The following is a 24,622-nucleotide window of genomic DNA, read 5'->3' as shown; positions in this document are numbered from 1 at the left end:
AGAAATGTTCACTATGGTGATAAAACTAGAAAAAAGAAATTGAGGATATCAAATAGGCAAATTGAAAATAACATTATCCAGTTTTGTAAATGATACCATGATACTCTTAGGGAATCCTAGAGATTCAAGTACAACACTGGTTCTTAATCTAAGGTCCACAGACACCAAAAAAATCTGTGTAAAGATTACAGAGTGTAGAAGGACTTAGATAGGATTAAAAATTACATACTTATTTCCACTCAACCTTTGTTTTCCTCTGTCATCCCACGTACTTTATTTTATGTATTAAAATCATCATTCTGAGAAGGGGCCCACAAGATTTTGCTAGACTGCCAAGGGGATCCATGATACAAAGAAATGAAAAGAGCCCCCTGAAGTAAAATATTTATTGACACTTAAGAAAAGTAGTAAGCTTTTTAATAAACACATAAATAATATTTAACAATCACTAATAAAATCCAGTAGAGTAAGAAAGAAAAAAATTCCATTTAGAAATATATTTTTGTCTAATTTTTTTTGCAAGGCAATGGGGGTAAAGTAGCTTACCCAAGGCCACACAGCTAGGTAATTATTGAGTGTCTGAGGCTGGATTTGAACTCAGGTACTCCTGACTCCAGGGCCAGTGCTCTATCCACTGTGCAACCTAGCTGCTCCTCCATTCAAAAATATAAAAGGTATAAAATATTAAGGAATTAATTGATGAATATACATATAGGAAATAAATGAATCCAATTATAAAGCACTCAATAAAAATTACAACTGGAATTAGATAATTTGAAAGATATACATTGCTCATGGTTGGGCCATTCTAATACAGCAAAACATTTTTAACATCATCTAATTAATTTACTTATTAATTACCAAGCAATTAAACTTAAAAATGGTTAACTTTATGAAACAAGAAAAATAAGAACAAAATTGATCAGGAGGAACAAAAGATGATGAATTCAAGATAAAAAATGAAAAAAATTATATAGGAAAGGGTCCAAGTAATATACAATTTCAAAATATCCTCAAGGTAGTAATCATCAAAACTAGGTGATACTGGTTAAACAAAAGATCAGGATATTAGGTACCCAACTTAGAGAAGCAAGAGAAACAATCTAGAGAAGCATAGTATTTAATAAATGCAAAGTCCCTTCACTATTGAGTTAAAAAAAAACTGGAAAGTTGACTGGCAAAAACAATTGAATTTTGATCAGTATTTCCTACCATAAGCTACAATGAATTTCAAATGAACCAAGATATAAAGATTATTACATTAGAAGTAAATTAGTAGTAAAAGCAAATGGTCCTTTGAATAGGTGAAGAGTTCTGGATCAAACAAGAAACTCAGGAGATAAAATTAGCAATTCTGATTAGACAAAATTGAAAAATTTTACTTGAACAAAATCAATGTAATTAAAATTAAAAGGAAAGCAGTTAGTTACCTAGGAAGTAAGCTTTGTATCATTTCTTATAAAAAATACAATGGGAAATGTTAGATTAAAAGATAGCTAGCTAGATATAAACATAGATGAATAAGAGTCATTTTTCTTTACATAAAAGGTGAGAAATGAATAATTATTTAAATATGAATATGCAGCTATGAATAGGCACTTCTCAAGAAAAGATATCTAAACTTTCGACAACTATAAAAATTTCTAGATCCCTAATTATAAGGAAAAACAAATTAAAACAACTTTGAGGTTCTCTCTCACCTTCATCAAATTGACAAAGATAATAAAAAAGAAAAATAATAAATGTTGGAGGAGATCTAAGAAGACAGGTCCATTAATATACTATTGGTAGAAATATGAATTACTTCAGTTATTCAGGAAAGTAATTTGGATCTTTATCTCCAAAGTCACTAAAGCTGTGCATAATTTTTGACTCAATAATACCATTGACCTGCCTCTCTTACCCCCCTCCCCAAGTTTGAAGAAAGAGCAAAAGGAAAGAAATGTGGAACAATATTTATGGAAGCTTTTGTGGTAGTGGCAAAAAAACTGCAAAGTTAGAGAAGGGCCATCAATTGGGGAAATGGATGGACATATACTATAGAAATGAAAAATAATATTATTGTGCAGTAGGAAATGACAAGAGGATTGCATTCTGAGAAACTCTTGAAGAATTGTCCAAAGCAATTCAGAATTAAGTGAGAAGAAATAGCAGAAAGATTTATGCAATAACAATAGGGTAAAAAAAAAAAGTTGAAAGATTTAGTCTGATCAAATTAATGAATATTTACTACTGCAGGGGATCCTTGATAGGGATGGCTACACAGTTTCTGTCAAAGAACCAAAATGAGATAAGTATTTTTGTCCATATGTGTTTGCCTTGCTCAGTTATGCTTATTTGTTACAAGGGAGGTTATTTAATGATTGATTCTTATTTTAAGTCTTGATTGTTTTGCTTCTTTATTTTATATGCCTAATTAACATTTGGAGTTGTGCAGGGGACTAATAATTGAGAAGAAGGAAAAAAAAAAGGAAAATGTTATTAATCCACCAGCAGCAAGCATTTAGTGAGTATTATATGGCAGGCAACTCTTTTCCTGCCCTCAAGGAAATTACATTCTCACGGGGGAAAACAACATTAAAAAATATGCAAAGATTTTAAATATATAATTGACTGCCTTCCCAAGGTTTTGAGAAAGGTGGAAGAGAAAAAAATTTAGAAGCCAATTTTTAAACAGTGAATAAATTTAACAAGCAATTGAGAAATAGTTAATGAAATAAATTTAAACAAATTTGAAAAAAAATGAAGAATCTTAGAGGACAAAACTGTAGCAGCAATAGGGGTAAGAAGAATAATCAACATAAGGGGAACATTTGACCTGAGAGGTGATAAGCATCTGAAGGAAGGTGGAAGCAGTTTGAGCAGAAAGAAGGGGATGGACCAATTAGAAATGTGGGATGACTGAGAAAGAACAATAGATGCCACTAAAGTTTTGAACCTCAGTGAGTGAGAAGATGGCTGAGGCTCATTAGAAGTAAGAAAATTAGGAAAAGTTAGTTAGACTGAATGGGGAAAGGAGAGGAAGGAAAGACTTATCTAGCCAAGTTGACTTTGAGTCACTTATGGAACATCTTACTCAAAATATTCGTAGGCAATTGGAGATGCAGGATTAGAGCTCAGAAAGTGACTAAGGGCTCAGTTATATGGCCATGGGAGTCATTTTCAGAGATTGTAATTTGAACTATCTATGCTGAGGAGGTGATGAACTGTCTATACACATATGTGATAATATAAATTTATATTTATATACGTGTGTGTGTGTGAAGACACCACACACACACACACACACACACACACACACACACACACACACGGGGGGTAGGGTAAAGGGAAGAAGGTCAGGATAAAACCTTGGGAGATATCCACAGTTAACAAAACTAATGTGGATAAAGATCCAGCAAAAGAGAATAATAAAGAAAAGTAAAAAAGATATAAATAGAATGAAAAAGGATCAGTATCATTAAAACCCAGAAGGGAAAGAGCATTCTAGAGGAACGCAAAGCATGTCAAATGCCTTAAAGTGATGGAGAAGGATAATAATGGAAGAAAAAAAAACATTAGATTTAGCAACTAAGGGATAATTGGTATCTTTGGAGAGGCCAGTCTCAGCTGAATGATAAATCTGGAAACTATGCTGAAGAGAGAAGAAATTGAGATAGAAATAGATTTCTCGAGAAGTTTAGCTAAGAAGACAAGAGATATGACAATTGTTATTAGTGATAGGCTTTGTTTATAGGTTTATGCTTGTAGGCAGCACAAGACAAAGTAGACAGAGAGGGTGGATATTAGATAGAAAGAATGGGATGATGAGTAGGCAGTTTATCAGAAGAGATATGATGGAATGTGATAAAGCATAAAAGTAGAGGGTATTGGCCTTGGCAAGAAGGACTTCATCATTAGAGAATGGTTTGAAAGAGGAGATGGGGGGTGTTATCAGAGTGATATGAGAATACATGAAAGTATAGTTCACTGGTCTCAATATTTTGGTGATGTCAGGGTTCCTCAGCTGAGAATTTATGGGGTGAAAACACTTTTGGAGGCTTGAAAAGAGATGAGTTTGAAACAACTGTTGTGATGAATGGGATAGTGAATCAAATAGGGAATAATAGCAAAATTCCCTTTCTTAAGTGAGGGCCTAGAAGATAACACTTTTCCATAACATATTAAAATTTTCAAATTACTCAGTTTTATCTCATTTGAGTGATATAACAACCCCATGTGATAGGGGCTATAATTTTCCTATTTTAAGAGACTTGCCAAGAGTCACATAAAAGTCTAAGGTAGGAATTGAACTCAGAGCTTCCTACAAAGTTGTATTTCACATACTAATACTGTACCATTGAACTGGCTTAACAGATAATATATTATATAGATAATTTAATTGCATTGAACTCAGTCAGCAAGATTTTGTGATATTTACCTTTATTCATTTGTACCAAAAGAGGCACCTAAAATGTAGTGGACAGAATACTGTACTTGGAATCAGTAAGACCTGAGCTATTTACCAGGTGTGTGATCCTGTACAAGTCATTTCACCCCATTGGCCTCAGTTTCCTCCTCTGTAAAAAGAGCGGGAGAAGGAAATGACAAACCATTCCATTATCTTTGCCTAGAAAACCCCGAGTGGAGTTACCGAGTCAAACCCAATTGAAGCAAATGAACAATAACCACAAAGGAAAGAAATGCGGGTGGATCTACAGGCTGAATTTAGCAAGAGAAGAGTCTCATAGAAGCATTTTTTAAAAATGCACAGATGGCAATCAAAGGAAGTTCAGAACAAGAAACAGATAATCAGGACGTCTTTGAAATGAATATGTTAAATTTATTATGTAGTTTTTAAAAATACAAGCTGTATGGAATAGAAATTTGGGGGTTTGTATCTAACTCTCTTTTTTCCCCTCTTGTTAAAGAACTGTTCTTGTTTCTTGGTGTTTGCCAAGTTCAGAATAATTTAAAAAAAAAGAAAAGTTAAATTAAAAAACAATATTAATGTTTACTGACTTGAAGTGAATTCTTGCAAGTCTTAATTCAGATGTTTGCCTTGGCTTTCCCAAGCAGTGCAAAGTGAAAGAGCTCACTTCTTCCTCAATATTTCATAACTCTTTTCATGGCCTTCCCACATTTCTACCATATATATCTAAGAGTAATCAGTACCATTCCTCCATACCATGAGATACTGAAAACTCCAAAAATCTCCATTAGAATATAATCTCCATGAGGGCAGGACCTTGAATCCTTGAATCTCCATTGCATTGCACTTAATAGAAGTTTGTGAATTGGGCAGCTAGATGGCACAGTGGAAAGAGTATCAGCCCTGGAGTCAGGAGGAGATGAGTTCAAATGTGAACTCAGAAACTTAATAATTGCCTAGCTGTGTGACCTTGGTTAAGTCACTTAACTCCATTGCCTTAAATAAAAATACTAATAAAACAAGTTTGTGAACTTGAACTGAAGTCATAAACATATAAATTTATTAACTACATATATTTTCATATCTCTCTAACAAAGGAAAAGTTAGCAAACATACTGTAATACATTCAGTGTACAAGGAAGGGATAGAAGAACTAAATCTGTTCATTAGACCTTGAAAAATAATTATAAACCAACTACAGCAAGACATGGATATCAAGTCATGCATGGATCCCTTTTAAAAACCAACATTCTGAGGCAGCTAGGTGGCGTAGTGGATAAAGCACCGGCCCTGGAGTCAGGAGTACCTGGGTTCAAATCCGGTCTCAGACATTTAATAATTACCTAGCTGTGTGGCCTTGGGCAAACCACTTAACCCCGTTTGCCTTACAAAAAAAAAAAACACCTAAAAAAAAAAAAGCAACTTTCTCATTGCCCTAAAAAGAGAAGTGATTATTAATAACCAATGATTGATTTTCCCAGCAACCCATTCCTTTTTCCCAGCAATGCCCTCTTTTTCTTTTTTCTTTTTTTATTTCATTTTTTTTTCAAGGCAAATGGGGTTAAGTAGCTTGCCCAAGGCCCACACAGCTAGGTAATTATTAAGTGTCTGAGACCGGATTTGAACCCAGGTACTCCTGACTCCAGGGCCGGTGCTTTATCCACTACGCCGCCTAGCCGCCCCAATGCCCCTCTTTTCTAAAGATCTGATTTTAAAAGTTCAGTCTCATGAAAAACAATACTGATAATGAGATTGTACTAATTTTCTTATTCAGCCCCCCCGCTCACTCCTCCACCTCAGGGGGGGAAGTCATTGTAATCTACTCAGGTTTGGGTGAGGATAAATTCTTTGAATAAATTGCCTAAGTCTGGGGGTAATCTGAAAATTAATGACATAATGATATTTCAGATCCAGCCCCTCATTTCAATATCCATTCTATCATTAATTGTTAACCAATCAAAATTGATGGCCACTCTCCGGGACTCCCTTCTTCCAATGACGCATATAAACCATGAGATGATGCCATAACTATCTTTGGTCTAAGAGGAAGATGGTCAAATGACTATCCTTTTAGTAAAATTCTGGTATTATTAATAAAATGATTAAATTACTCAAAAATCATGTTTAAATGTTACGCTGGAAAATGATGACATAGGGGTGGCTAGGCGGCATAGTGGATAAAGCACCGGCCCTGGAGTCAGGAGTACCTGGGTTCAAATCCGGTCTCAGACACTTAATAATTACCCAGCTGTGTGGCCTTGGGCAAGCCACTTAACCCCGTTTGCCTTGCAAAAACCTAAAAAAAAACAAATGATGACATAAAGAGGAAACAGTGGTACAGTGGAAAGACACAAAGCACTGACTTGGGAGTCAGAAATCCTGGATTCAAATTCTTCCTTAGTCTCTTATTATCCCACATGAGTCACTTTGCTTTCCTGAAATCAGTTTCTTTCTCTGGAAAATAGGTGAATGGGACTAGATGGGTTCTGAGACCCCTTGGGGCTCCAGATCTATGACCCATACTTTCAAGTAAGCATCCCATCATCTCCTTTCACCTCTAGCTGATCTCATATCAGATTACCTTTTGGGGAAATGTAGTTTTTCTCTACTCTCTACCATTTGAAGACTAGACTAAGAAGAGTAACCTTATCATTTGGTACAACTCTACCAAAGCATCTCACCCTCAAACCATTAGCATTCTCTATTTTACCGCTGTTGCTAGACTTTGGTGAGATTAACTACATCCAAAAAAAAAATACTCATTAGCTTTTAACGATCACTACAGACAGATATCGTATCTTTAAATTGCTTTCAGAGCCTAGTTTCTATTTTTATAATCAATTTTCTAACTAAACAACATTCATCATTATGAAAACAAATCATGTAAGTCACATGCATATTTCTGTCTCCTTATGACAGACATCGATTTAGAAAAGGAGAGAGAAGTTTCAACCTTCAGTAAACATCTGCTCCCCTTAGATAAGAAAATCACCGTGCATGGCCTGGCTTCTCATATTGGGGGAGCAAGAGGCAGAAGAAGGAAAGGAGCAAAAGAGAGATTTACAGTGAGGGATGACAACAAAAACCCAAATCGCCTCAGAGAGACAACACAATTTATAATCTGTCTCAGGGATGTAGCTCAATTATCACACATTTTGGGATCATCTTTATGTTCAGGTTATATTTCCCTTTCAAACCAGGATGGTGGATTGCTGGGAAAATCAATCATCGGAAGGAAAATCAGATGCTGATGTGAAAGGGTTAAGGGAGAACAGCTGACTGGCAAATTTATATCCTAATAAAGACTTCTGCTCTGACAGGCCCTATTTCCATTAATCTAGTGTCGTAGAAAGAGTAGATTAAAGTTTAGAAAAAATTTAAGTGACCAGGAAAATACCCAAATCATTTCAGAAGTGGTTCCAGAGTACCGGAAAGTAGTCATAGCCCATTGGAGAATGGTTTTCACTACTGAAATCCATTCTAGGTGGAAAGAGAACCAGCCTGGAGCAGGAGGACCTGAGTTCAAATTCAGCCTTAAACTTACTATTTGGGTGACCAAGGCCAAGTCACAACCCTATTGCTCCTCTCCCTCCAAAAAGGGGGAAAAAATAGAAATCCATTCTAATCTTCTTTATGAATATATGTTGGTTAATGCCTTTTTGTTGTCCACTTGTTTCAGTTCTGTTTGAGTCTTCATGACTTCATTTGGGGCTTGCTTATTTCTTTTGGCAAAGATACTAGTGTGCTGTGCCATTTTCCAGATGAGGAAACTGAGACAAACAGGGTGAAGTGACTTGCCCAGGGTCACAGAGCTAGTTACTGTATTCGGCCATATATATATATATATATATATATATATATATATATATATATATATATATATATATATATATATGTTTATTTACATCACACTGACTTCCAACCTGACATGACAAAGGAAAATATTAATAACATCTGGGGGCAGAATGTCTGTTTATTGATATATACAGTATTCTAAACAACAAGGTCCACACTTTACTGGCGAGAGAGAGAGAGAGAGAGAGAGAGAGAGAGAGAGAGAAATTTAATTATCCAATGACCTTTCTGTAGTGACCCGAATTGTACCTGACAGAAGAAAACCAATCCCTTAAAGAAACCAAGGACTGGCATCATCTCCCCAAAAAATCCAAACCAAACCAAAAAAATGCTATTACAAAATGAGTTTTTATGTGGCCTGCATATTTTTCTCCTTCTGGTTGCCAGGAATTTCCTCCATGGAGGAATTAGATTTAAATGTTGGGTCAGATTGTCTTCAATAAAGCTCCTGTCTAGATTCTTTGTAATATCAACATTAGACGAACAAATGAGGCCTTTCCTCCTTGTCTCCAATTTTTTTTTTTTTATCATCTTCTCTACATTGGGAGTGAAGACGTTGATTTTAATCAATCAAGGCCCAAGCATTTATTAAACACTTGCTATATATGTGTCCTCAAGTGCCTTACATTCTAAACATCATCAACTAATTAAATGTTGTAATAAGTTCCAATGTTTACTTCTAAACACATTTATTGGAGGATTTTTCAAGTATTTTTTCTTTTCTTTTTTTTTTTTGCTGGGATTATTTGAACCAGGAAAGATGTTTTGGTTTGGTTTGGTGGTTTTTAGTTTAATTTTGTTTTGTTGCTTCAAAGTATGGGACTTAATTAGAATGGGGCTTTTCTTCAGATGATTAAATCTCTCAGGACTGAATTGGGTCCCTAATTATATGTTTTTTGTTTGTCCTTCATTCTCAAAGAAGACCACAACATCAGGGAGGTGATGAGATGACAAGCATGTGAATTGTATTTGAATGGGGGGGAAGCCTGGGCTACATCACCAGCCTCACTTTCTCCTCCGGATCCATCTGGGTCCAGTGGCCAGATAGGAATCAAGATGACTGGGGATGGCCCTGGATGCAAGGCAATCAGGTTTGAGTAACTCGCTCAGGGTCAAACAGCTAGTAAGTGTCTGAGGACAGATCTGACCTCAGTTCTTTCTGACTCCAGGTCCATGCTCTATATACTGTGCCTCTTAGCTGCTCATAGCAGCAGGGTCCCTGACTGGAGGGGGACAGAACTGAGGATGGAGCGATCAGAAGAAGGTCTGAAAAGGAATATTTTGTTTCTTTGCTTAATTATAGGTGACTAAAGGATAATCTTGTGATTTAAGGGTGGAGTCAGGATGGAGGAGTAAGGGCAAGAACTCAGCTGAACTCTCCCCAATTTTTTATCCAAATAATATCAAAAAAAAACCTCATAAACTCATAATGATTTCTGGATCAGCAGAGTCAACCAAAGAAAAGGATGAAACAGTTTTACACTCAAAGTTGGCAGGAAGGAAGTGATAGTGAAGCTCAGTTTCTAGTGCTAATTTCCTCATAGGGATGCCAAAGGCAGATCTTGAGGATAACTGAATTAGAAGTGGTGATTTTTGTCATATTCATCCCAGAGATGATAAGGGAGTTGGACAAATGGTCCGAAGGAGATTACAGGGGATTCTTTCTGGCGCTCCTCAGGTGGTGCTGGCTGCATTATAGAAGGAGGAAAGAGACTTTGGAAGAGTCCCACCTTGAGCAAGTCACTTAACCTCATTGCCTTGCAAAAAAAATTCTGATTAGCTTCCTAATAATTTAATCATCAATCTTAAGTATTCATTAATGTCCAACTATTCACATCCTGGAGAGGTAGTGAAGTCAGGGGAGCTCTGGGCTGGGAATCAGGAAGACCTGAGTTCAAATTCAGCCTCAGATACTAGCTATGTGACGTTGGGCAAGTCATTTCACCCTGTTTGCCTCAGTTTCTTCATCTGTAAAATGAGTTGGAAAACGAAATGGAGAACCACTCCAGTGTCTTTGTCAAGAAAACCCCAAATGGGGTCATAAGAAAACAGACAGGACTGAAAAATAATCAATATGCATGCTGGGGCTAGAAGGACCAAAGAGAAAGCATTCCTGATCTCAAGAAGCTTAAGTCTTTTATTTTCAGTTGAGAGTATTTTTCTGGTCTTTGAACCAACTTACTCACTTTCCTTTTCCCATCTTCAAAATTCACTTTTGAATTAATGGTCTGTTTTTCAAAGAGAAAGAGCAGAAAGTACCTGTTGTGTTGGAATGTGGATTCATCAATCATAAAATAGACTGGACTCAATGACCTCTCAATTCCTTCCAGCTCTCAGATTCTATTAGTGGGGAAAAAAAAAAGAAGAAATGTCTTGGATTTGCAAAGATTCTTTTGGTGATGTGGAAGTCTTGGTCAATTTACCGGCTATTGCTTCTAAGTCTCTCTGATGTATTAATGTCAGAGTTCTAGGATTCTGCCTGGGTCTAAGAATCTGTGACTCTCTGATTGTTTTATCACTGTTCTTTGAGAAACTTAGTCAGCCTCATTCCACAATGTCAGAAGATGACATTTAGAAATGACAATTGTTTCAGTGTTATGAGCTTTTTAAAATTTAACTCTGAATCAAATCCACTTTGTATTGGTTTTATTTAATAGGGTTCCATAGAGGATACTATAAAGGAAGGATCAAAAGAGATTCAGTGGAAAAGAAGCTGCATGGTGAAAAAGAAAGTAAAGCATAAAAGTTATAATGACTTATGATATCTTCAACTACTTTTATCAAAAGTTCTGAAGACCACAACCTGAAATCTCAAGAGCAATATTGCTTCATTCCTTATTTGCAAGTGGCTAGATGAAACCAAGTCAGGGACCCAATGGGGGTTTCCCTCACATCTGATGTCTCCAAGTACGACCCAACCTATTCAGAAGATTACAGATCAGATTTAACATCTGGAGAATACAATTATAATTTTGCATGAAAGGTCAAGTAGCTACAAGTATATATACACATAAGAACTCAAAAGAAATGGAATGCCATCTCCCAACCTATATTGAATACTTCCATGATTATATTCTCATTACAATCACACCAATTTCCAGATATGAGGTGACAACTTATGGCATCATATTCACATTCATCCAGATCTTTTCCTTATTGCCACTGAAACCTTCCCTAGATCTTCCATCCAATGTATCTAATCTAGGTATTTTAATATTTTAGGCATCAGCTAAGCCCATGAGTTACTTAGCTATTCATCTGCCTCACTTAAATTCATTATATGTGAAAGTCAAGACATTACCCTTCTGATGTCATTGCTCCTCTTGAAAAACAAAGGACCAATAATAACAGCAAGACTTGCTAAGATCAAAGATTCGTCGAAAATCATCTTATCCAATTCATTGATTTTAAGGGAAAAGAATGTTCCTTGAATTTGGCACTCCATTTTCTGGTACCTCTGTATGGACCATCTTTCATGCCTAGAAAGCACGTCTCCTTAACTCTCCAAATTTTAAACTTTCTTCAAGAAATGACAGGGAGGACAGCTAGGTGGCACAGTGGATAGAGCACCGGCCCTGGAGCCAGGAGTACCTGAGTTCAAATTCGGTCTCAGACACTTAATAATGACCTAGCTGTGTGGCCTTGGGCAAGTCACTTAACCCCATTGCCTTGCAAAAACTTTAAAAAAATCACAAAAAAGTGGAAAATACTCAAATGCACAAGGATATTCATAGCTGCCCTTTTTTTGGTAGCAAAGTATTGGAAACTGAGGGAATATTCAATAATTGGGGAATAGCTGATCAAGTTGTGACATGAATATAATGGAATAGTCTTACTCTCTAAGAGACAATGAGCAGGCAGATTTCACAAAGACTTGGAAAGATAGATTTACATGAACTGAGGCTGACAGAAGTGAGCAAAACCAGGCAAACAACTGCAGTATTGTGAGAAGATCAACATTAATGGACTTAGTTCTTCTCCGCAATATGGCGATCAACGATAATTCTAAAAAACTGCTATGGAAAATACCATGTGCATCTAGAGAAACAATTGTGGAATCTGAATGCAAATTCCATATTATCCACTATTATCATCTTTTTCAGTTTGTTTTTCTGTTTTTTCCCTTTTTGTTCTGATTTTTCTTTCACAGTGGGACCAATGAGGAAATATATGTAACATGATTGTACATATTTAACTTATATCAGCTTACTGGCTATACTAGGGTGGGGAGAGGGAAGTGCGGAGGGAGAACACCTTGAAAAAATGAATGCTGAAAATTATCTCCATATATAATTAGCAAAATAAATAGATAAATAAATAAAACAACAAAAAACTCAATGAAAGATCACCTCTTATGAGAACTATTTCTTGACAATCTTTCTCACTACTTTGCCCAATTATTACTCTCAAATCTCTACACGAATTAATTGTTTTTAATTTACTTACCTCTTTTTACATTTAATCAACGTAACATATAAGGTCGTAATAGCCAGGATGTTATGGGCATGGAGGTTCCTTTTTTTTACCTGGCATCTCATTCAAGAAAACACTTAATAAATGCTTGTCAGACTAAACTAGCCCACCTCTTTTTCTAGTTGGTTATTTTCAAGATGGTGTCTTTTCTGCCAAGTCTATACATAAATCATCACTGGTAACTTATGGCCATGTCCTTCCATCAATGGAGAGAGACAGGCAGAGTCAAACATGTAGGTTTAGCAAAAATATTCAGCATTCAATGATACACCTTCTTGTCTGTGGCATAGATTAGCCAGGTCAGGAGTCAGGAAGACCTGGATTCAAATGCAACCTCAGACATTTATTTGTGTGACCCTGAGCAGGTCACTCATCCCTGGCTGCTTCAACTTCCTCTTCTGGAAAATGAGAAGTAGGGGGAAAAAAGGCAAACCATTCCACTCTCTTTGCCAAGGAAACCCCAAATGGGATCACAAAGAGTTGGACATTACTGAAAATGACTAAACAAAAACAAAATCATGGGAGTATCACAGACAGATCTAAGGTAGACTTCAAGCTAGTCCTAAGATCAATTAAGTAGAAGTAGTGGTGGTGGTGGTAGATTTGAACTCAGGTACTCCTGACTCCAGGGCCAGTGCTCTATCCACTGCTCTACCTAGCCGTCCTCCCTGCCGTTTCCTGAAGAAAGTTTAAAATTTGCAGAGTTAAGAAGATGTGCTTTCTATTGGGGTGGGTGATGGTGATGGTAATTGTGATAGTAGTGTTAGTGGTGATGGAAGTGGTGGTCATGGTAGGGGTGGTGGTGATGGTAGTGGAGGTGATGATGGTATAGTAGTTCCTTGATCTCAAAGAAGACTGTAACATGAGGAAAATGATGTTCTGACTTGCACATAAGATTAGAACTGAAAAGAAACTTAAAAGATCAATGTAAGGGGCAGCTAGGTGGCACAGTGGATAAAGCACCAGCCTTGGAGTCAGGAGTACTTGGGTTCAAATCCGACCTCAGACATTTAATAATTGCCTAGCTGTGTGGTCTTGGGCACCACTTAACCCCATTTGCCTTGCAAAAACTAAAAAAAAAAGATCAATGTAATATCTAATCCCCCTCATTTTTTATACATGAACAAACTGAGGGTGAGTGAAGTGAAGGGATCTGCCCAGAGTCATATGGGTAAGAGCCTGGATTTGAACCCAGTTCTTTGGATGCCAATTTCAGTACCATGATGCCTCACCTTCTAGATTAACTTCACCTTCTAGATTAACTTCACCTTCTAGATTAACTTCACCTTCTAGAATAACATGTATAAAAACACCATGTCCCTTGTTAATTTCATATTCAGGCAATATTATGAGAGAAAATGTATTTTAATAAATAGTTAGCATTTCCATATAATTCCACTTTATGTCCTCCCAGACCAGAGAGCCAATATTGTCTGGCTTAGGAAGGAGATTTTAATTTAGTCATACTATTTTTAACCTTGCAGATTTTAAGGGATTCTGATGCCTCTGAAGTATTTGCTTTTAAAACCTTTTAGACACCATTTTGGAAACAACATATCTATTAATATGAATTGTAGATTAAGAGCAATACTCATTTCTATACTACCTAATAAAGACAACAAATAGTAGAGTCAGCCAAGACTTCTTGGGGGGGGGGGGGGCTGGATTATATATGATATTGAGGTTTTTTAAAAATCGGGGCAGTACATATACATTTTATGTCCAGACACACATATACAAACATCTATATTATATATAATATTTATACATAATACACTTATATGTGAAACAAATCATGCATGGTATTGTTGTTACAGACGTGTGATGTTATACAATTTAGGAAATTCTGGCATGGAAACTATCTCTACTAACACAGATAATCAAATTAGCTGCAACCTACAACTGTTTGTCATTCCTCGGTCTCGGTCTTTTTCTGTATCTCTGACCATGTCTCTCCTCATCTGGGCATACCTAGGACCAATGAATTCAAAATTTAGTTCCTTTTTTCAGTGCCTAGAATACACAGCAGTAGCTTAATAGTTTTTTTAATTAATTGAGTATATCTATAAATTGTGCAAGAACCTTGATTCTTAGCTCCCATCTGCACGTTTTTTCTGCCCTGCTTCCTTCATTACAAATAGAACCGCACAATCTAAGAGTCATTTTATATTTTTCTTTGTTTCATAAAACATACAAGTCATGTCACAGAGAAAGAATTGGCACAAGTTTCTCTGTAGTAAGGTAGATTGGTATGACTACAGACATCATGTCCCCCTTGAGCTTTCTCTTCTCAGTGCATAGACTACAAATACAAGATGAGTAGGACCCCAAAGAACCAAAATCACATTAATTTTTATGGTAGAAGAAGGGCTGACTGCACGACTCTGCCCCAACCTGTTCTATAAAGTTAATATTTCTATGCCCAACTGCAAGATCTTATCTTTGTCCTTATTGAATTTCATGTTACTGGATTCACTCTGTCATCTACTGGGCTAACTATTCCTTCTAGTTTTATGTCATCTGCAAATTTATGGAGCAAATCATTCTCTATGTCTTTATCCAAGATAATGATCAAAAACCCAACATCATAAGTCAAGTACAGATCCCTAGAATCACCCACCAAACCACATTCTTGCCACTTTGGTACTGAATAACTAATAGTTCTTCTGAATATGGCCATTAAGTTAGTTCTTAATCCATATGATCATTTGATTATCCAATCTATAACTCTTCCATATTCTCCCTCCAATAATAGTCAAGTTAACAGACATCTATTAAGTGCCCAATATGGACTAGGTATAGTGATACATGGTGGACATAAAAAGAAAAACAAAAAAACACTCCTTGCACTGTGCTGAGAACTATGTACAAATTTTTTTGTTTATGTATATATATATATATATTTACATAAAACTATAACATAAACTAATTATATATGTAATATGTATTTTATTGTATTTATTTGCAAAATACATGTATTTATATGTAATATGAATATATGTATTTATATGTAATCTGATAAGTATATATGCAATATATAAATATAATTATATAAGAATCAATCTGGCAACTAATATTTACATAATAAATATTCAAATATTAATATTTATATAACTGTTCTTGGTGAAGCCATATTGATTCTTTTCAGTCATGGCTTCCTTTCTAAATGTCCATCAACCATAATTTTCATGAGTTACTCTAGAAACTTCCATAAGAAACAAACAAGGGGCAGAGCCAAGATGGCAGCATGAAGGCAGGAATTCCTGGAAACTAGTTCCTCCCAAAACTCCAAAAGCCATCAAATTATGACACTAGTCAATATTTAGAGGGACAAAACCCACAGAAAGACTGAGTGATACAATTTTCCAGTCCAAGACAACTTAGAAGTCCTACAGGAAAGGTCTGTTTCCCCAGGACTGGAGGTTGGAAAGAACCACAACTCAGTTGCAGAGCCCAGAGCAAACCAGCTCCAGCCTTCTAGGAACAGCCCATGGGGCACCTGCATCCAAGGCAGAGGAGGAGGTGGTTTCCAGACCTCTTGGCCCAGGGGTCACCAGGGACAGCCAGAAGGGGTGGTGAGAGAACTCTGCCACACCAGAGTGAGAGCGGAATGGAACACCAGCCTCAGAACAACCCTGTGGTGATAGCTACAGCAGGAATCGGCAAAGACACCCAACACTTCCAGAACTCCCAGTCCACAGATGTTAAGGGGGTTGGGGAGACTGCAGAGGTTTCTCTGCTTTCCCTAGGGTAGGACTCAGCTATTTATGCACACTCAGATCCAGCTCACATTCTGGACTCCCATACTACCATAGAGGAGCAGGGACCCTCCTCACAACTCCAAGGCAGAGGGGAGGATATGTGGGATCATCCATATCCCAGAGCATAGGTAAGGGAGCAGTCAGAGACTTTCTCAAGTCTTTGGAGAATTAAGGTCCCATTGGGGTGACCCCCAAACCCCCCAAGGCCTTGGAAGTGCTGCAAATCAGTCATAGACTGAGGAAATGAACAAACTACAGAAAAAGAAGAATTTGACCATAGAAAATTACTTTGGTCCCATGGAGGATCAAAATACATATGCAGAAGATGACAAAATCAAAGCTTCTACATCTAAAACTTCCAAGAGAAATGGAAAATGGTCTCAGGCTATAGATGAGCTCAAAAAAGACTTTGAAAAGCAATTAAAGGAGATGGAGGAAAAGTTGGGAGGAGAAATGAGAGTGATGTAGATAAATCATGAGACCCAAGTCAGCAGCTTGATGAAAGAAATACAAAAAAAAATACTGAGGAAAATAATGTGTTAAAAACTAGTTTAGGCCAAATGGAAAAAGCAACACAAAAGGCAACTGAAGATAATAATGCCTTAAAAAGCAGAATTAGCCAACTGAAAAAGGAGATACAAAAGCTCTCTGAAGAAAAATAACTTCTTCAAATGCAGAATGGAACTAAAGGAAGGTAATGACTTTGTAACAAATCAGAAAGAAAAAAAAAACCTATAACAAAAGAACCAAAAGTTAGAAGAAAATGTGAAATATCACAGAAAAACAACTGACCTCAAAACATATCCAGGAGAGATAATTTAAAAATTATTGGGCTAGGGGCTGACCAGGTGACACAGTGGATAGAGTACCAGCCCTGGACTCAGGAGGACCTGAGTTCAAATCCAGCCTCAGACACTTAATAATTACCTAGCTGTATAACTTTAGGAAAGTCACTTAACCTCACTGCCTTGCAAAAATGAAACAAAATGTAAAAAAAAATTGGGGCTACCTGAAAATCATAATCAAGAAAAGAGCCTAGATTTCATTTTTCAAGAAATAGTACCGCAAAATTGCCCTGAGATCCTAGAAGCAGAGGGTAAAACAGAAGTTGAGGGAATTCACTGATCACTTCCTGAAAGAGATCGCAAAAGAAAAACTCCCAGGAATATTATAGCCAAATTCCCAAACTACCAAGTCAAAGACAAAAATACTAAAAGCTGCCAGAAACAAACAATTCAACTACAGTGGCTCTATAATCAGGATCCTGTGTAATTCTGATTATAGAGCCACAGTAGTTGCTTGTATTCCTACATGGAAAGAAGCCACTGATAACTTATATGAACCTTCTCATTCATAAGAGCAGTTAGAAGGGGCATAAATAGACAAAGCACAGGAAGGAGCTGAATATAATGGTATAATATAATAATAAAATGGAGTCAGTGGGTGATAAAGGAAAGTACTGGGAAGAAGGGAAAAAAGAGGAAGAAGGGAAAAAAGAGGAAGAAGGGGCTAAGATATTTCACATAAGAATCAAGAAAGAGTAGAAAGAAGAGTCAATGGAGCAGAATGGGGAAGGTGAGGGGTAATAAGTGAGCCTTCATTCTCATCAAAAATAGCTTGGAGAGGCAATAACATACACACTTAATAGGGTATAGGAATCTATCTTACCGTAGAGAAAAAATGAGAGGAAAGGGATGGAATAAGGGGCAATGGGAGGAGGGAAGGGGGCAGTAGGTGATAAAAGAGAGGGATGATCATGAGAGAGGGTACTCAGATACAACATATTTCTGAGCAGGGACAGGGTGAAAAGAGAGAGAGAAAGAGAATGGAATAAATGAGAGTAGGCAGGAATAGAGTAGAGGGAAATACAGTTAATGATAACAACTGTGGGAAAAAATCTGAAGTAACTTCTCTGGTAGACATGATAAAGAAGGCAACTCATCCCAGAGACAGAGCCATTGGAATCTGAACACAGGCTAAAGTACACTTTTTGTTTCTCTCTCATTCTCCTTGAAGTTTCTCTATTGGGGGGGGGTAATGTTCACTCTCACAACAAAAGAAAAATAAAGAAACAAACTCAAACAGACTCTGTTCTCTTTCATTCTTTTGAAAATGATGTTACCCTTCTCTGGTCTTTTGGTGCATATGTCATTTTCCATAATTTTTCTTTTAAAAAATTTCTATTAATATATTTTGTTTTTCCATCATCAACATTTTTCCTCTCTGAGAATCATTCCATATAACAACAATCAAAAATAGAGAAAAAAGAAGACAAGGTAAATATCAGCAAAACTGATCAAAATATTGGAAAAAAGTCTGAAAATAATCGAGATATTCCATACCTGTGGACCTTCCACCTCCACAAAAGGATCTTCACACTCTGAATTCTCAGCTATGACTCAGCAATCACATCTTCTAGTTCTTTCAGGCCCAAAGACAAACTTTATTTGGGCCTGGGCAATTCCTCAAAGGCAACTAGAGGCTGACTTATCTCTCTTTGCTTTTCTTGGGTATCATCTCCCTGTTAGTCATTGTTCTTTTATCATTTCCAGTGTAAAAGTCATCATCCTCTGCAGAGAAAAGAGAATCAAAAATCACAACTGGGTAGCTCCACCTCCTCTCTGTTCTCAGTTATCATCTTTCCATTCAAGCAAAAAAGATCCTACTCCTCCTATAGCACTATTTCTGCTAATATGGCTGTTTAAAAAGAAGAAAAAATTGTCATCTTTACATGCTCTACTAGTTCAGTTTAAGTTCTGAATTCATTTTAACACTATTTTTATGCAACTGAAAAATGTTTCTATTTGAGAAATATATAAGGCAGCTGGGTGTCACAGGGGATAGAGTGGTGAATCTGGATTCAGGAAGACCAGAGTTCAAAATATTCTCTCAGAACCATACCAAAAAATTTATGAACCTGGCAAATCACTTAACCTCTCTCTGCCTTAGTTTCCTCATGTGTAAAATGAAGATAACAATACCTCCCAAGGCTGTTGTGAGGATGAAATGAGAAAAATTTGTAAAATGTTTGCAGTTTTAGATGTTACCTAAATGTTAGTGATAGTCACTTAACCCAGTCTGCCTCAATTCCTTCATCTGTAAAATGAGGATAATAGGGGTAGCTAGGTGGCACAGTGGATTGAGCACCAGCCCTGGAGTCAGGAGTACCTGAGTTCAAATCCAGCCTCAGACACTTAATAATGACCTAGCTGTGTGACCTCAGGCAAGCCACTTAACCCCATTTGCCTTGCAAAAAACCTAAAAAAGGTGAAAAAATAAAATAAAATCAAATGAGGATAATAATAACACCTGTCTCCTAAGCTTTTTGTGAGGACAGAATGAAATCTTACCAACTTGTAGGTGCTGCATAATGTCAGCTCTTATTCATTTTAGCTTGTTTGCCTCAATTTCTAAAATGAGAATAATAATAGCACCTCTCTCCTAAGGAGTTGTGAGGATAAAATGAGATAATCTTTATAAAAAGTGTTTGCATATTTTAGATGCTATATAATGTTAGCTTTTAATCACTTAACCCTGTTTGTCTCAGTTTCCTCATATCTAAAATGAGCTAGAGAAGGAAATGATGAACCATTGAAGTACCTTTTTTAAGTAAAATCCCAAATGGGATCACAAAGAATTGGATATGACTAAAAGTGACTAAATTACAACAAAAGAAAAGAAAATTAATCATACACACATCATATTTTAAAACATTTTTTAAATGTTAAGTCCTACAATCTCCATTATTCCCAAGAGATAAAGTAGTCAGTAACTCAAACTTTCTCAGATCTCTAACAAGAAGAGAACCAAAGAGAATCACCCTTTCCAATCCAATGTAATAGGCACTGGAGTTAGTGATAGGACTTAGGTTCAAATCACAACTTGCACTTATTAGCTGTATGACATATTATTTGTTCTTCATCCCTTAAAATGTGAGAGTTAGAGGAGCTGGTTCCTAAAGTTTCTTCCAATTCTAAAGTCAGGAATCTCCATACCATTTAGTCTTCAAATATCTTTAGTCAAGAGGGTTGCAGGGCCTAGAGTACAAAGCATAAGCTTGTCCTGTTTTTGCAAACTGTCCTCCCTTCCCACCTCAATCCTACTCTTATCAATTTTTAGTGTAATGATATATTGCTTTCAGCCTTTCTGAATCATACTTTCCTAAATTGTAAAAATGGCTAAAAATGCTAGCAAGCCATTTAACTAAACTCTCTGAGTCACATTTCCTTAGTTCACAAAATGCAAATAAAAATACAGCAAGTTAATTAACTTTTCTGAGCCTCAATACCTTCCTATGTAAAAAATGATATTTGCAAGTTTCTCTGACCTTCAGTTTCCTTAAAAAAAAAAAGAAGGGTTAATAATATTTCCAGTTGACTCATTACCTATTCTAAGCTTCAGGTTTCTCAGCAGTAGAATGGAGATTGTTGTTGATTGTCCTTTATTCCTGAAGAAGGCCATGACATACATGCAAGCGAGGAAGAACTATGCAAAGTCACCAGTCTCATGAAAACTGGCTCAGGGTAAGGCTCCAAGAGATTGATGCTTGCAATTACCAAGTGTTATGGTAGATGCAACACTCTATAACTATAAAGTGCCATTTGTATTATCTAGAATGGAACCAGAGCAAGATTTCATTGCCTAAGAGTGTATGAACTTCCAGCACATTCTCTCCAGTGGCACCAATAGCTTTCCTTGGATTCCATTTTACAAGAATCCAGAGAAATCATCAGGGACTTGCTTCAATTTTTGTCTAATTTGAAAACTCAGACTATTTCTTGACTTTCATATTGAATTTTTGCTGTGAACATGATGTGTCATCTTGAAACAACAACAAAAAATGCATGCATGCAATTATGGGGAGAAAAGATGAGAACCATTTTTTGAAAATAAAAGTAGGCCTTTGCCTGAGATCAGAAAGAAGCAAGAGAAAAAATATCAAATAAAATATTTGTCACAAGACTGATGAAAAGGTGATTTTTTCCCTCCTCTTCACACTAGGATGATAATGAAATTCTTCTTTTTCTTTGGTATCAGAAAAGGGCAAATCATTATGGATCTGTGCTCTAGCTAATAGTCTAAAACAAGAGGATTTTAAAAGAGCGTATTTTACAGCCCAGTGACTCTTTGAATGTAGTCAAGACAATTTAGGGATTTAAATATTCTGCCTGGCTTCTGAAATAAAGGCACTGTATCTTTGGTAATTAAAATAATATAAACAGAAATTGTGTGTGTGTGTGTGTGTGTGTGTGTGTGTGTGTGTGTGGTCTCATTTGCTGTAATTGGGAGTAAATGAGTTGTTACCTTGGGACAAATTGATTGTTCACATTTTGTAGGAAAAAGAAGGCAGATTAAAAGTTGAGGGCATGTGTTAGTATTCTATTTCTCCAAACTTTATTTAGGATCATAGGGCCATAGGACCATAAGACCTGGAAAACCAACTGGTCTGATTCCTTTAGAATCAAGGTAGCTGAGATCTACTAAGATTAAATGATTCACTCATTTTACAGACAAGAAAGTTGAGTCCTAGAGAGAAGAGGTGATTTGCCCATTGCAATTTAATTTGGGGGTATATTTAGAACTGGAAGAGACCCTAGATGAAATAAAGAACATGATAAATGTTAATGTTTTTACAGCAAAAATATCTTGGCTCCAGTTTGCAAATAGCCATTGGAGGAAAAAAAATATCTAATCATTTAAAAAGAACTTGCAAAGGAAAGGTCTATTACTAGCTATATCACCAAGGTCTTTCTTTCCCTCTGACCTCATGTGTTGGGTATGAGAAAATACTATACCAAGGCAAAGTAAAATGGCTTGGTGAGGAGGTCAGCAAGTGAGGTCAGACAATCCCTTGTTGAAATTTAATTAGGGCTTCTAACTTCTTGAAGTTTCTCAAAGGACTGAGGGAAACTACTTGAGCAACTAACAAAAAATAGTTTGGGAAAAGTAGTAATAAAAAAGACATATTTAAAGGGACACTTGCAAGGACCCATGACCACAAAAACAGTCCTCTGTTTGCACAATGTTCTTTCCTGAAGGACAAGGCTCAACTTGGTTTTCCCCCCACATTGCTCACCAATATAAAATAAAATGAAAAAAAAATGAAAATAATACCAACCATTTACTGTACCTTAGGACAAGAAGGGTTCTTAAGAGGCAATATGTTCCTTTCCCTTAAATCAAGGCAATAATTCTTGCCAACAATTTAAGATGAAAAAAACAAAAGCTAATACTTTACTGACATTTTAAAAGGGAGAAATTCCACATTCCTAAAGTTAAGAAGTTATTCCTAGAATTGTACTGCAGTGTCTTACATGGGACCAGAGAATAAGAGTTTAATAGTATTCATATAAAATCCCTTTACCCCCCTTAAAGACTGTGATTAAGTTTTCCTTCATCCCAGGATTCTCATCCCTGGGCAAAATAAACACAGCTCTTTTTAACATTTCCTCATAGACCTATTTCTGAAACCTTTAATCATTTTTTATTCTCTCTTTGGGATTCATTCCAAATCCTCCCCACAGCACATTTCATCGGAAAGACCCAAAAAACTATTTTGCAAATGTTCTACTATTCTTAAAAATCAAAGTCTGAATACCACTGATAATTAGAACTAAAACCCTGAGTATATCTCAGTGTTCAATGAATGTGAATTAGTGCTAAAAGTGTGCTAAAAAATGATATTGCCCTTGTGATATTTTCAGTCAGGGTCCAAAGACAGTAAGGTCCCAGGATCTCTGACAACAGAGAACATCTATCTGGTGTTACCAAGTCACCCAATGAACATTAATGAATAATTTACTCTGTACATTGAGGATACCAATAAAGGCAAAAAGCAACATCCTTCCCTTAGACCAGGGTACAGTCTAATCACAAGACACAAGTATCTAACTTTAAATTTACTAAATATATTTTGGTCGTTCTAGCATTTCAATTTGCCCGACTCTGTGATCCTATTTGAGATTTTCCTTGACAAAGGTCCTGGAGTCATTTGACATTTCCTTCAGCAACTCATTTTCCAGATCAGGAAATTGTGGTAAACAAAGTGAAGTGTCTTGTCCAGGGTCAAACAACTCACAAGTAAATGAGACATAGTTTGGTCTCATGAAGATGGGTCTTCCTGATTCCAGTTCTAGATTCTAGATTCTCTCATTAAATATAGACTAAATCCAATATAGGCCCAAAGAGAAGGCACTTGGGGGTGAGAAGTGGAAACCATTTTGTTTTATAGAAGGTAGGGTTTGAGTTGAGTCATGAAGAAAGCAAACTGAGGGAGGAGAACATTCAAGTATGTGGGATAGTGAAGGCCAAACCATGAAGTATGGAGGTGAAGAGTCATGAATGAATGAAGGATAGTAGGGTGTCGAAGGTAACTGGACTGCAGAGTGCATGGAGGCAAGCAAATTTAAAAAGATGAGTAAGATAGGGAGAGGAAATGTATTGAATGGGGTCAGCCTTAAATGACAGAGGACTTTATATTAGAGAATCACTAGAGTTTACTGACTTGGCAGAGTAGGTGAAAGAAAGGAAAAGTCTTTGCCAACTGAATGGAGGAAAGATTCATGTGGGCAAAAAATGGTGGTAAAAAGCTATATTGCAATAGAAGGCAAGTGCAATAGCCAAGAGAAGTGTCTGTGTGAGTGGGAAGGGGACCTAGATGGGAAATGCAGACATTAGAGAACTATTTAGGCATAGCCAAGGGTGATGCTGTCATGGATTAAGTGATATAGGATTAACAATGAGTTCTCTACTTTTCTTCTATTCCTAAGACCTCAGCCAGCATGCAGCACACCTCAACAATAAACAAGAGTTTCTCAGAGAACCATCCAACATGGAGGAGGAATAGTACAGACCAACAGGGAAAGAAAGCTGTGGAACCAGAATCCTCATGGCTGCTCAACTTTGCCTCTTAAGAGGTCTGGCCTGGCTCTCACTCTCCAATGCTCCATGACAACAATAGAAGGATGAATTTGGGGTAGCAGGACAAAGAATTTGGGACTTCCTGATTTGATGTTCTCACACAAATAGCCTCAGTGGTTGATGGCTAGACTAAGACTATTGGCAATGTCTGCTGCTTCCCTCATCACGGCAACTTCTATCATTGTATTGGTTCTATAAAACT

General features: G+C 36.6%; 1 long non-coding RNA gene across 1 annotated transcript in view; it reads right to left on the bottom strand.

The window, feature by feature from the left end:
- Positions 1–18,848: 18,848 nt before the first annotated feature.
- LOC141511775 (uncharacterized) overlaps positions 18,849–24,622 on the bottom strand; it is a 394,176-nt gene continuing 388,402 nt past the window's right edge. Inside the window, exon 5 of the long non-coding RNA XR_012475399.1 lies at positions 18,849–19,070. This is a non-coding gene — a long non-coding RNA (uncharacterized LOC141511775). The remainder of the gene's footprint in view (positions 19,071–24,622) is intronic.

This window comes from Macrotis lagotis, chromosome 2 (genome assembly GCF_037893015.1).
Source record: "Macrotis lagotis isolate mMagLag1 chromosome 2, bilby.v1.9.chrom.fasta, whole genome shotgun sequence".
In the NCBI taxonomy this organism is placed as follows: domain Eukaryota; kingdom Metazoa; phylum Chordata; class Mammalia; order Peramelemorphia; family Peramelidae; genus Macrotis; species Macrotis lagotis.
This window is presented reverse-complemented; position numbering and strand designations above follow the sequence as displayed.